Raw genomic sequence first — 14,107 nt, forward strand, 5'->3', positions numbered from 1 at the left:
GTAAAAATTCTCTGAATATTTGCTATAGAAAATTTTTAACATCCTCTAGAATTGTGAGATAATTCTAGGTGCCAGTAATTTGGGACTTCCAACATTTCCGTAATGTGGATGAAAATGTTTATACATCATTAGAAAATCAACTAAAAATCTATCAAAACCAAACTAAGTATACAGACCAAGGAAATCAAGATTACCATCAGATATGTGAGAGAATCCTTCTGGTATTGGCTTCAAAAGTGAAAATAATTTCATATCACCATCATACCTTTCAAACTAAGACAGATTTCATATTATGGAATATTTATTTGTGCACCAAATAAAAGAAAGTTGACTTCAAATGGGGAAAGATTTACCACTAGAGAATTTACACTAGACCATGATGGAAAACTGCATTTACTTATTTGAAAGAATTAACATAACCTTCAAGTATATGAATTTTCTTATCTAGTTGTAACACAGAATGAACCTACACAGTCCAATCCCTAGATAAGACTGATTTCCACTACTATCATTTATCTTTCATTTTCCTTTCAAATCTACAAGAAGAAACAAAAAAGGTTTTTAAGAAATTCAGTTCTTTGAAATCTATATTTGCATATATTTAGTAATCAAATCATAAAGCAATGATGCTAAATCAATATCAATATCATCAGACTCTAGAGATCTAGAAAAATAATACAAATTCCAACATAACAAAAAATTATGTCAACATACATTCATCTTAAATATGGATATGATAAGTACCTTGAAGAATCAAAGCATAATCCTATAAGTATTTAAAAGATTGGAATAACATAGATTTGCGTTGGTATATATTTCAATTATTATGATTGAGATTTTTTATTTTTTATTCAATTTAACTTCTCATCATTACAAATTTGACACATCTACCTTGCCAGTTGATGCTCTTCGCTACTCTTTGTTGCAAAAGTTAAAACAAAATAATGATGTTCATCTTTTTATGTTATGTGAGGTAGCCTCTAAGGGTTGAATTTTTGTGTTGCATTTGTAAGTGTTATAAAAATGCCATATTTATGATGGCTCTCCCTATGTTTTGCTTGATTTCATAGAGATGGATACATGTACCTTGCATAGACTTGTACACAGGGAAAAAAAAGTACAAGTTGGATTTTTGGTAAACCCCTTAGAGAAGGAGTAAGCCCCTTGTAATACAACTTGCAATTAAAGAACCCCCATCTTAGCTACAACAAACTAGATGTTAAAGAGACCAAATCAGAGCAAGCAGGGTGGGTGTGTAGCCCACCATGTCCTAATGAATATAAGGTATCATGCAAGTGACCTACAATAGGAAGCCCATAAGTACATCTGAGCCACCTAGAAATTTGAGGGATCCGTCAGGGTATTGTGGGAGCATAGACAGATTTGGGGACAAGGTGGGATACTGAACCACCTAAAGTAGAAAATCCTCCACAAAGACAACTAGGCATCTTTTACAAGATAGTCTATTTCCCTTGAGTTGGTTTAATTATTTTAATAATCTTGGACTTTTGGGCTAGGTAGTTATGCCTCAATTTTGTGTGATTTTATACTTTGGTGTTTAGGAGTGTCAATTTTGTTATGCATATTGACCCTGCTAAATGGTGGTTTATAATAGAGTATGTTACTTTCCTTTTTTATTATGTAGAGTGCAAAGGAACTTGGCGAGATTCCATATGTTTGTAAGATGTTAATTACTCTAATTAATTAAATCATCAATGTTGAGTAGGGATAAATCCAGTAGCATTATACAAACAAACACTTTGTCAAAATTGAACAAAGTTTCGACATTTAATTCAAGTAACATGAGTTAACCAACCTATGTTTTTATACTTAAACACCAATGAAAGGGCTAGTTTGATTGCAATACTAGTGAGTGATGAAAGAAAGTCATAACCTATGAGGACACACATTCATGCAAGGAAGAAATTAAAACCACTATAAGTCCAAGTGTCATTATGTTTGTTAATTAACTTTGCTTGCTCAAGACCATGGAGTTAAATGTATTCTCTATCATCAAGGCAAGAAACAAGATTACAAAATGAGTGCAGAGTAACCACAAAAAGAAAGTATAAGTCGTACTTTTGTCCCAGGTTAGCTGAACTTAGGGATACAAACTCTCATAAACCTAAACTTCAAAGAAACTGCATTGGGTCTTAGCATGGCCAAGTAAAAGACAATGAGGTTAAATGGTTGTAGTATAAAGTTCAAAACGTTTAATACCGGTCCTTACTAAAATAATGATATCTTAAGAAAATACCAACTGAGTTTATGAAGCTAGAAGTATAATGTGTGAATAATTCTTGAGTGAATCATCTAAATGAACATTCATGAGTAGGTGCAGTAAAACAGTTGAAGACCTTGTCCATTATAACTTCTTCTCGATCTCTAGACTGATCCATTTTTTAAATAACCTATTTACAACACCTTCAAAATGCAGAATTATTAAATACAATAGAAAAAATCCCCTTGAAGAATAATTAGTTTTAAAAGTTATAAATACTTCCAAATGTAAATTATTTATTCTATCCAAAGAAAGTGGCAACATGAATGTACTACTTTATATAAGACTTTTAGGATCAAAACAAACTACATTGCAGCTATATTCCATTATGTCATTTTCCTCACTAATAGTAGCTACTATTCCACCTTTCTCTAGCTTCAAGATTCATAAGGCACAACAAAAAGCTATACTCCTTCTATCTTAAGGATATGAATCAAGAAAGAGTTTAAAATGTCAATCAACACAAATATTCAAAGTGGCAACAACTCAAACAAAAACATAGATGGCAAAAAAACTTGTGAACCTTTCCAACAATATGAAAGAACTACCTGAATTAGTTCATTTTCCATGGAGGGTGTAATATGTATTGCTCTCTACAAAAATAAAGGAGAACATCACTAGTTGTAGGAAACTATAACTTCAACACAAGGAAGTTATATTTCTCATAAACGATGATAATAAAATGAATTGTGTTTGCAGGCACTTCCAATCAGGCACAAAGTAATAGGAATTATAGGCATTAGAAGTTACAACCAAGGAAGGAACTTGAGTTTAAGAAGGTTACAAGAAATCGAAGAAATATTCAACGAAAGAGGCCTTCTCAGTGAAAGAAATTCCTTGACAAGCCACCTTCCTCAAGCAACAACACGTTTCAAGCTCTTGGGAGCTTCAAGGAAATAAAAATTCCATAAAATATGAAAAATGAGGTTGAAGAGGAACAAGAAAGACCAATCCGACATTGAAATGATCCAAATTCATCCCTGAAGGATCTAGAGGCTATTTCCCAAGAAGAAGAAAAGGAAGCAGAGTAGAGAAGATGATGAAAATGTAGTGTTAGAGGAAGAAGAAGAGGAAATAAAGGAATCGGAGGAGGAACTAGACTGTGAGAAATATGAGGAAGAATTTGAAGTGCATCATCACTTGAAGTCCACTAAATCCTTATCTTTCATTACATGCTTGAGAAAAAAAATATCCCCAAATCCCTCCCCTCCAAGGTGAAGGAAAAACGACTAAGACCATAATGCTAATCAAGCATAAACGAATGCTCAATTGGGACATTATGAAACTCTTGTTTTTTTTCCAAATGTAAAATGGGTTAGAGAAAGCATGGTATAGAAATTTTCTACTTCTAAATTTACGTTTGTAATTAGTTTTTTCTACCGATTTACTCATGAAAATGGCATAAGCAACAGTTGTAGGAAAATTCATCTTCTTTGCCCACGATCTTATGAAGGGAGAAAGGAATTCTTAAAATTACCAAAGATTGCAGATATCTTTATAAACCAGCACCATGTAGCTTGCTGCTAAGCCTCGGAGGTGGGATCTTTAATTATTAATAAAAATTATGTTTCAGTTTAAAAAATTTAGAATGTGCATAGTACAAATTGTAATAAGTTTTCATTATGACTGGAATTTAGTGTATATCATCATTATTATTTGATGTATATTACAGCCATTAAATAGTATGTCGTATGGATGTGATATAAATGTTATTTAACATGGAATGAATTATAAATTTTCTTTCTTCTTTTGCATTACATTCTTATTCAGGGATGTAGCATGCAGTTTTTTCAATTTAAGCATTATACATCATATGCAAAACTTCAAAACCATCACTTACTAATGGATTTATCTACATAAAACAAAATACAAATTGTTCAAGAATAACAGGTGTACAAATTTCCTTATTGGCAAATAAATATAGGCATCATCCTGATTCCTTACTAATACTAACCTCTCTAAGCTAGTAGTACATTAAGTGAACAGTCTATTTCCAACTTTAGCAATGAGTATCTATAATGAAAATAAGCAATAAATTATATTTAAAACAAACTTTAAAAAGAGTTCTCCAAAACCATGAAACTTCAAGGAACGAAATGATATGAAATTGAATGATGTCAATGTCTCATGGTCTTCTTACATAAATACTAAAATTATAGCTAAAAAATATCATATATAACAACTAAGAACTTGCCATAAGGTATATCAGCACACTCCCAACTCAGATTTCTACAAGAATCATGATAAATGTGGCACTCCACATTGGTTCTTAGCCTGAATCTATGCTCTTTATTACATTTTCCACAATGGATAAATTCGTCACAGTGACAAGATTTCTTGTTATGAGCTTTTGGGTGGCCTCTACTACTCCTTCGTCAATTACTATAATATTTTAGTAGCATGGTATTTGACAAAGGGACTTTTTGACCATCAATGATGATCCAAATCCACATGATCATAATTGACAGTTTCAAATCTCATATGAAACAATCCAGGAAAAATACCAACCACTTCACTAATATTTAGCAGTAACTGGTTACTTGATACAACAAAAGTTGTCTCCTTTATAAGTCTAACGATAATTTTCAAAAGCTTTGTAATAAAAGTTTTCCTTTACTGAACTTTCTCATCTGAGCTTTCCTCAGGAAACTTAAGATAATGCAATAATTCTCTACAAAGAACCACCACTCGCAAGATGCAGCTAATATGGGTTATTGCATAATGTTGTGTAAGACATATCACATCACTGCCATTATTCTAGAAAGTAGACCCTCACAGATCTATTGGTTGTTCACCATCCAAGTGAAGTCCTTCATTGGCTAAAACAATAATTTCATTCTCTACTGATTATCCTCCCTTTATCCACAGATGGTATTTTCCATGATCACATAAAACAAAAGATATGAATATTGTCTCAGTAGGTTTGGTACAATAAAAGTAGCTTCTTAGAAAATAGACTCTAACCACAAATCTGATTGAAAATACCATCCAAATAGGAAATACTTAGATATTGAAATATGTTCGATGCAAGAAAGGTCTTCACCTTCAGAAGTACATTATATGGTCCTCTTTAATTCATCTAACTCAAGATAATAAGAATTCATAGCAAAATGCTCCTCCAAATTTTGGGTTGCCTTTATAGTTGAAAATGTCAACTCTCTATCTCTTCCATAAGTGACTAGCATTTCAATAAAATTATAATACATACTCTTACCAATGCAAATGAATTGCTTTAACAAATAAAAATATAGAAGTGCCTTATTTTGGCCCACTAGATACAATGAGCTTCGTAAAGGAAAAGTGAATCAAACAATATTGTGACCACAACAAAAGAAACTAAATCCCATATGTATTCCATCACTAATGAAAGGAAAGGAAAAGCACCTAAAAATATAAGCCAACCAATTTTTTTTCGAACCACAATATTCCAATCAATAGAAATGCCGAGATCATGCAGATAATTGATGATATATCCTAGGATTTGAAATAAACTTAATAAATATCAAAGGACATGCAATAAATAAATAAAAGAAAAAATTATACTTATCCCCAACAATCCAGCTGAGTAGCATCCAAGAAACGTAGAAAAATTATTATTTCGTATATACATTTCCTAGTCATGCCAAACACTTGTTAATAGAATTATGTATTTGATCATTCTCCATCTCAAGTAAGTCGAAAACATCGTCAATTTTTTTTCTTGCTTGGTTTTTCTTTCTAGCTTCAACTACTATCCTTTTAAAATTTCATTTATTAGGATCAATGTAATGTATGCTATTAGATTTTTTCTCCTTGTACGTTCTTGTTGCACATGTAACCTTCAAATAATGGGAATTTGTTTCCTAGCCTTAGTACCTTGATAAGAAAGAGATATTCTTGACAAATTTATTTTCTTTCTTGAAATGTTTGACAATCCTACTTCATAATAAACCCACTCAACCGTTGGAGAGTCGTACTTGTTCATATGATAAGGATGTGGCTATTCTCACCCAATCCAACAAATGAATATTACTATAAGATTAGATCACATAAAGAACTAAAAGTATTCACCTTTGTTTCTATACAAGCACATGCCTTTTTGGTAGATTAAATTATAGCATATATTTTTCCATATTTCAAAATAACATCTTGATAAGACATCACAAGAGTTTTTTTAGTAAACAATAGAAGAAAATGCAATAGCAACCCCAACAAAATCTTGTTGGTCCATGATGATGGGTACTATGGTGAGTTTCATTTCTAGACTCAAGGGAATCCAGTAAATAAGCACAAGATTCCAAAATTAATCAACCAAAAGGCAGCACAGGAAATCCATAGTTATCACATGGAGGAACAACAAGCTTAAGCTTAGAAGAAATAGTGGTATGACTGTAACATACATTGGCATTGCCACTTATTTTAAATGAGCTTAGTTTCTTCATAAAAGTTGCATTGAATGGAATAGGACCTAGAAACATTATCTAACGTCTAAGTTTGGTTCCTCACTGGAATCTCCTAAATGAAATATTCAAAATAAAATTGTGCAAAATGTTGGGTGTGGAGCCTCATTATCTTCTTTATTTAGAGGAATCACCGCATTCGACCCTAGTTTGTAATGTGACGATAATGCCACCCGTAATATTTGCACTGCAAAGGGGGTCAAGGGGGGGCGAAAGTGATCTTTATGAGCCCCATAGTACTGGGGGATCGGGAGAAGCGTCCCTGAAGCTAAAAATAGATGTAAAATTGCTTTGTAAAATATTTTAATTTCATAGTCAATCTCGGTCGCTCATAAGGAAGAGATCTGATGGTAGAAGTTATGTTTAATTCACGATTTTTTTCCCTAGAAGGAAATCCCTCGCTATATATGAGGGAATTGTATTGCGTCTATGTAGATCTGTATTCTAACCGAGGCAAAGAGAGGAGAATGTGTGAGAGCAAAGAGGGAATTACAACATATCTGCTATAGGTTGTACCTCTTCAGTTTTTTGGATAATATAGAAGGAAGGACTCGTTGTTTCGCGTGGATGTAGCCCAAGTTAGGTGAATCACGTATATCTGTGTCTCTCTTATTTTATGTGTTTTCTGTGTCTATATTTCTACAATATATTTTATGTGTTCCATTGCTCCGTAATATAAAATTTTCTAACAACTGATATAAGAGCCGAAGGTCTATTTGGATGATAAACTCATAGGAGAGAAGGTTTCCTAGTTCGAATGGGAGCAATGGCAGAAGATGGTAGGTTTAGGGTCAAAACATTTAACGGCCAAAACTACTAGCTATGCAAGATGCAGATGGAAGATTATTTGTATCAGAAAGATATGTACCAACCATTGAGTATGGTAGACACAAAATGGGATATTCTCGACAGAAAGGCAACCTTGGCCTCAAATAAGGTATTTGTTATGAAGCATTTATTTAATATGAAAATGCCAGAAGGTGGATTTGTTGCTAATCATTTAAATGAATTTAATACAATTACGAGACAGTTAAGTTCTGTAGAGGTAACTTTTGATGATGAAGTTAAGGCTCTGTTATTGTTGTGCTCATTGCCACAAAGTTGGAATGGTTTAGTTACGGCCATTAATAACTCTGTCCCTAGATCTAGTGATTTAAATTTTGATGATGTTGTCGGTACAATTCTTAGCGAGGAAATGCGACAAAAAAGCTCCGGTGAGACATTAGGTAATGATTTGACTACAAAGATTGGGGGAAGAAAAACAGAAAGAGGAAAGGGCCCAGGATATCGCAGTAAGTCAAAGAAAGGGAGATCCAAGTCCAGATCGGGTATAATGTGGTGGAAATGTGGGAAAAAAGGACACCTCAAGAAAGACTACAAGTATCGGAAGGGAAAAGAAGGAGATGCACATCAAGAAAATAATCATGAAGCGAATGTGACAAGTGATGTGTTGCAAGATGATTTTACTCTTTCATTAGAAAATATTATTGATGCCTGGGTGTTATATTCAGGGGCCTCATTCCATGCCCCACCACATAGGAAACATTTTCATGATTATGTTCAAGGAGATTTTGGACAGGTTCAATTAGGTGATCATAAACCCTCTAAAATCATTGGAATGGGTATAGTTTCATAAAACAACAAAATGGAAATCGATGGCTATTGATGGAGGTAAACCATGTTACAGATCTGAAAAAAAATATATAATTTCAAAAGGGCAGTTGGGAGATGAAGGCTGTGTAACTACTTTTACAGATAAAACTTAGAAGGTCACTAAAGGAGCCCTGGTAATAGAAAAAGGAGAAAAGGTTCGTACATTGTATTTATGTAATGGTACTTCTAATTATGTTAATGCTTTCACCTCTACAAGAGCAGATACGTCATTGTGGCATCATAGGCCTTGGCACATGAGTGAGAAAGGGATGTAGATTCTTCACTCAAGATATTTGTTGTGAGGTTTGAAGCATGTTGCTTTAAAATTCTATGAGAATTATGTTTATGGAAAACACAAGAGAGTTAGATTCCTCAAAGTTGGGAAAGAAAAGAAGAGAAAAAAATTAGATCTTCTGCATACAGATGTATCGGGACCTACTCAGGTATCATCTCTCAATGGCTCTCATTATTATGTTACTTTTATTAACGATGCAACCAAAAAAACCTGGATTTATTGTATTGAAAATAAATCTGATGTATTTCATAGTTTCAAGAAATGGAAAGCTTTGGTTGAAAATGAGAGAGGAAAAAGTTCGAAGCGTCTGAGATCAGACAATGGAGGTGCATATTGTAGGAGCGAGTTTGATAGGTGTTGCTCATAGAATGGAATTCATAGAGAGAAGACAGTTCTAGGAACACTACAAGAAAATGGTGTGTTAGAAAGGATGAATAGCACAATCATGGAGTGTGCAAGGTGCGTGAGATTGCATGTAGGATTTCCTTTATAATTTTTCGCAGATGTTGTAGATACTTTTTTTTATCTAATAAAAAGAGGGCCTTCAAGTTCCTTGGATGGTGGTGTTCCAGAGGAAGCGTGGACAGGTAAAAGGGTAAACTACTCATTTTAAAAGACTTCATTGTGAAGCCTTTGTCCACATTAATAAAGAAAATAGAACAAAGCTTGAGGAAAAATCAAAGAAATGTACCTTTATTGGATATGGTGTTAATGATTTTGGTTATCGATTTTATGATTATGAAAAACAAAAAATCATTAGAAGTGGAGATGTCCTATTCAATGAAAAGGTTTTGTATAGGGATCAATTGCAAAAAACGAAAGAAGAAAAGGAAAAGAGAGAATACAAAGTGCTTGATGAGATCACAAAAAAAGTGATGGTGCCTGAAAATCATAATGATCAAAAACCAGAACAACAACAGTGACCACAACAACAACAAGCACCTCAAACACCTGAAAGTGGTGATAGAAGATCTACTGGGATAAGTAGACCCCCTGAACAATACTCTCCTTCACTATATTATTTGTTGTTGACTGATTCCAGTGAACCATAATATTATGGAGAAGGAGTGTAGGTAGAAACCAGGAAGAAGTGGGAGAAAGCCATGAAATAAGAGATGAACTCCGTAGCACATAACCAAACTTGGGACTTAGTCTGGTTGCCTGCAGGTAAAATAGCAATGTAGAATAAATGGGTTTACATATTGAAAGAAGAAGATGAAGGTAGAAGAATGTTTAATGCTACACTCGTGGTGAAGGGGTTTGCACAGAAAAGGGGTATAGACTTTGATGAGATATTTTCTCTTGTTTTTTAAAGTGACTTCAATCAGAACTATTTGAAGTCTAGTACCAACTGAATATTTTCATCTTGAGTAGTTAGATGCAAATACAACCTTTCTCCATTCGGATATGGAGGAAGAGATATATATGCAACAGTCACAAGGATATGAGGTAAAAGGGAAGGAGAAACTAGTGTGTAAGTTGAAGAAGAGCTTGTATGGCTTGAAACAGGCTCCAAGGAAGTTGTATCTAAAATTTGACAGGTTTATGTCTGAAAAAGGTTATACTAGATGTCACCCCGATCATTGTGTTTATCTAAAAAGGAAAAATGATGGCAGCTATATTATATTGTTAGTTTATGTATATGACATGCTTGTTCCAGGTTCTAACATGTAGGGAATAAATGTGCTCAAAAGATATTGGCGAACTCATTTTCAATGAAGGATTTAGGTGCTGCAAAACAAATCCTTGGTATGAGAATAACTAGAGATAGGAAGAATAAAAAATTAACATTGTCTCAGAGTGAGTACATAGAAAAGGTGTTGAAAATATTTAATATGAAAAATGCAAAACCGGTTAGCATACCTTTGGTTAGCCATTTCAAACTAAGTAAGGAGGTGTGTCCCAAGACTCAGGAAGAAATCGATTATATGACTAAAGTTCCATATACATCAGTAGTTGGAAGCTTAATGTATGAAGTGGTCTGCACAAGGCCTGATATTGCACATGGAGTGGGAGTTGTAATCAGGCACATGAACAATCTAAGAAAATAACATTGGATGGTGGTGAAGTGGGTTCTCAAGTATTTGAGAGGTACCACAAATCAAGCATTATGCTTTGATGGTTCAAACATTGCTCTACAGGGATATGTTGATGTAGATATGGTGGGTGATAGAGATAAAAGAAGGAGCACAATAGGGTATGTGTTTATTGTAGGTGGAACAGATGTCAATTGGGTTTCAAAACAATAAAGTGTTGTTGCACTCTCAACAATGGAAGAAGAGTATGTTGCTGCTACAAAGGCTAGTAAAGAAATGATTTGGTTACAAATATTTTTGGATTAATTGGGTAAAAAGTAGGAGTTTGGCAGGTTATACAGTGACATCCAGGGTTCCATACATCTTGCAAAGAACTTTGCATTTCATTCCAAGACTAAACATATATAGCTCAAGTACCATTTCATACGGTCAATATTGGAAGATGGACAGTTGAAGCTGGAAAAGATACACATTAGCTAGAATCCTCCAGATATGTTAACAAGCGTTGTAACCAAGGAGAAACTAATATTCTACTCAGTTTCATTTGGTCTTCAAATATGATGAAGGAGACGAGAAACAACCAGGTCCAAAGTGGAGTCATCGTCCAACAAATGAAGCAATAGGTGGAGTTGATATAATCAATCTCCAAGAGGGAGATTGTTGGGTGTGGAGCCTGATTATCTTCCTTATTCAGAGGTATCACCACACTGAAACCCATTTTTTAATGTGGCGACAATGCCACCCATAATATTTGTGCTACAAGGGGAGTCTAGGGGGGTGGAAATGATCTTTAGGACCCCCCTTTGGCGAGTGATTGGGGGAGACGCACCTGAAGTTAAAAATAGATGTAAATTTACCTTGTAAAATGTTGTAATTTAATAGTCAATTGGGTCATTCATTAGGTGAATATCTTACGGTAGAAGTCATTCTTAATTTAGGGCTTTTTGAACTACAAGGAAACCCCTTGCTATATATGAGGTAATTGTATTGTGTCTATGTACATCTGTATTTTGAGCGAGGCATAGAGAGGAGATTGTGTGAGAGTGAAGAGGGAATTACAACAGATCTACTATAGGCTATATCTATTTCGTTTGTTGGATAATATAGAAGGAAGGACTGGATGTTTCCCATGGACGTAGCTAAAATTGGGTGAACCACGTATATCTGTGTCTCTCTTGTTTTATGTGTTTTATGTGTCTATATTTCTACAATATATTTTATTTGTTCCATTGCTCTGTAATATATAATTTTCTAACATAAAATCTTGCTACAACATTAGTAAGGGTTTTTAGCCTTATATATCTAGAAATACTCATATTTATGACTAGTGTCTTGTAAGGACCTCAAGTAGATCTTCGATGAATATACCAACAAGTGTAATGCTACCTCAGTAGAAGATATGGAACGATGGTTTACAACTTGAAAGCTTGGACAGCATTTCCAATAAAATAAGAAGGTTGTTTTTAATTTTCTTGAAACAAGGTGGAAAGATTACTTTATGCTTGCTAAATATTCTTGGGCATTAGTTTATATGTTATTGGGAAATTTACTTTATTTTAAATTAAGTGTATTTATATGTGAATCTGAGGACGCGAGTTTGCGAACTACGCTACACCATATGTGCTAGGAGAATGTCTTTCAATATTTTTGAAAAATTGAAATTAATTGGAAACTTAGAAAGGAAATTTAGATTCTTTAATATAAACTATGAAAGTACTAATATTTTGGAAAGTAAATTAATGTTAAACTTGAAAAAAAACATAAATGTTATTGATCTAAGAAAAAATGAGATTTTATCATATGAAATAATTGAGATTTTGTTCTAAAACTTACAAAATTTAATCTATGGATTCATGAACAATTTTAATCTAAGAAAGCATAAACATTTAATCTATGGAAAGAATAATATTTTAATATATGATAAGAATAAACGATTAACCTATGTAAAACAAACCATTCCGATGAATATGAAAGAAATGGAAAGCATCTATGCTATTCTCCTAGATCTCCAAGGCACAACATGAGGACTGCAAGTTGTTGAAAAATTAGATCAAGAGAATAGATTTAAAGCACAAATTTTATTTAGAGTTGCACCATATTAAAAAAAATTACATCCAATAGAAAAATAATAGATTTTTTCTCCTTCAATCTCCAACAAAAATTACAAATTATGATCATCCTTGAAATCTTTGATCATCCCTCTTATCAAAGAGACTGCAATTTATAGAAATTTGAGACAATTAAAACAAATAATCTTATTTCTTGAGTTTTGGTCATGAAATCAAATCAAATCAAATTTCATGGATTTTTGGATCAAAGATCAGCCCAGATCTGATCAAACTTATCTATATGCCAGAGATTTTCTAAAGAACAACTCATTCAGGCTTTTTTGTTGACTGTGCATTAAATAAAAAATTGAAAAAAGCATATATCCACGTAATCTGCAAAATAAGGAGCCAACGAGCTTCAAAAATTTCTCAAATGGTAATGAATTTGAGAAAATTGATTAAAACAAATTTATTTGGGCCCTTTGTGAAAAAAGCTTGTGTTTATGTTTTCTGAAATTTGTTTTCATTTGATCAGAAAACACATTTGAAGTTGACTGGTCCAAACTACTATGTTTATCCCTTGATCTTTTGCTGGAGGTCCTAATGTGCGAACTGGGTGGCAGTTGCCCAATACAAATCCATATTGGATATTGCAGAAATAATGTCCATGTGTTGGAGTTCCTTCAAGAGTGGTGCTATTACCTCAACTATGGATATAGCTACAGAAACTTGACGAAATTGCAGAAAATTGAACTTGTTAAACTATCGTTAGTAAAACCATGAAAAATTCTTCTTAATTCATTTAAAATAATGTAAATAATAAAAAATAAACCTTGTAAATATGTATAGCGAAATTTGGTGCATTTATGAAAAAACATGGTTAAAAATTATGACAATGGGTGAATGTAATGATGTGAAAATGGATGGTTTCATCAACAAAATTATGACAAACTGGAAGCCCACTGCATGCGAGATCAACCAATAAAAGTGAAATCCATATATAAAATACCAAAGCCACATGACATAATTTGTCAATATATAAATACTTCATAAATGTTGGATAATGTATTTTGGTTCAAGTGTGAGAAGATTGCTTCTATAAAATTCTATGTAAACAAAAGCCATGTCATAAACATTTAAACCTTTTCTATCATATTCATACTAGAATGAATTAGGATTTAAAATATTTATATGAACAAGCATACCAAAGTAACACCATGAAGATGTGGCATACTCTATAACATCATGAGAATGAATTACCAATCAAAGGCATTGAAATGTGAAGAAAACTATGAGATGAACCATTGACCTCAACAGTGCACCAAGGAGAGATTGATTATCCCTCACTAAATCAT

This window comes from Pinus tabuliformis, chromosome Q (genome assembly GCF_031772625.1).
Source record: "Pinus tabuliformis cultivar Carrire ecotype Pingquan chromosome Q, CPIR1, whole genome shotgun sequence".
Taxonomy (NCBI): Eukaryota; Viridiplantae; Streptophyta; class Pinopsida; order Pinales; family Pinaceae; genus Pinus; species Pinus tabuliformis.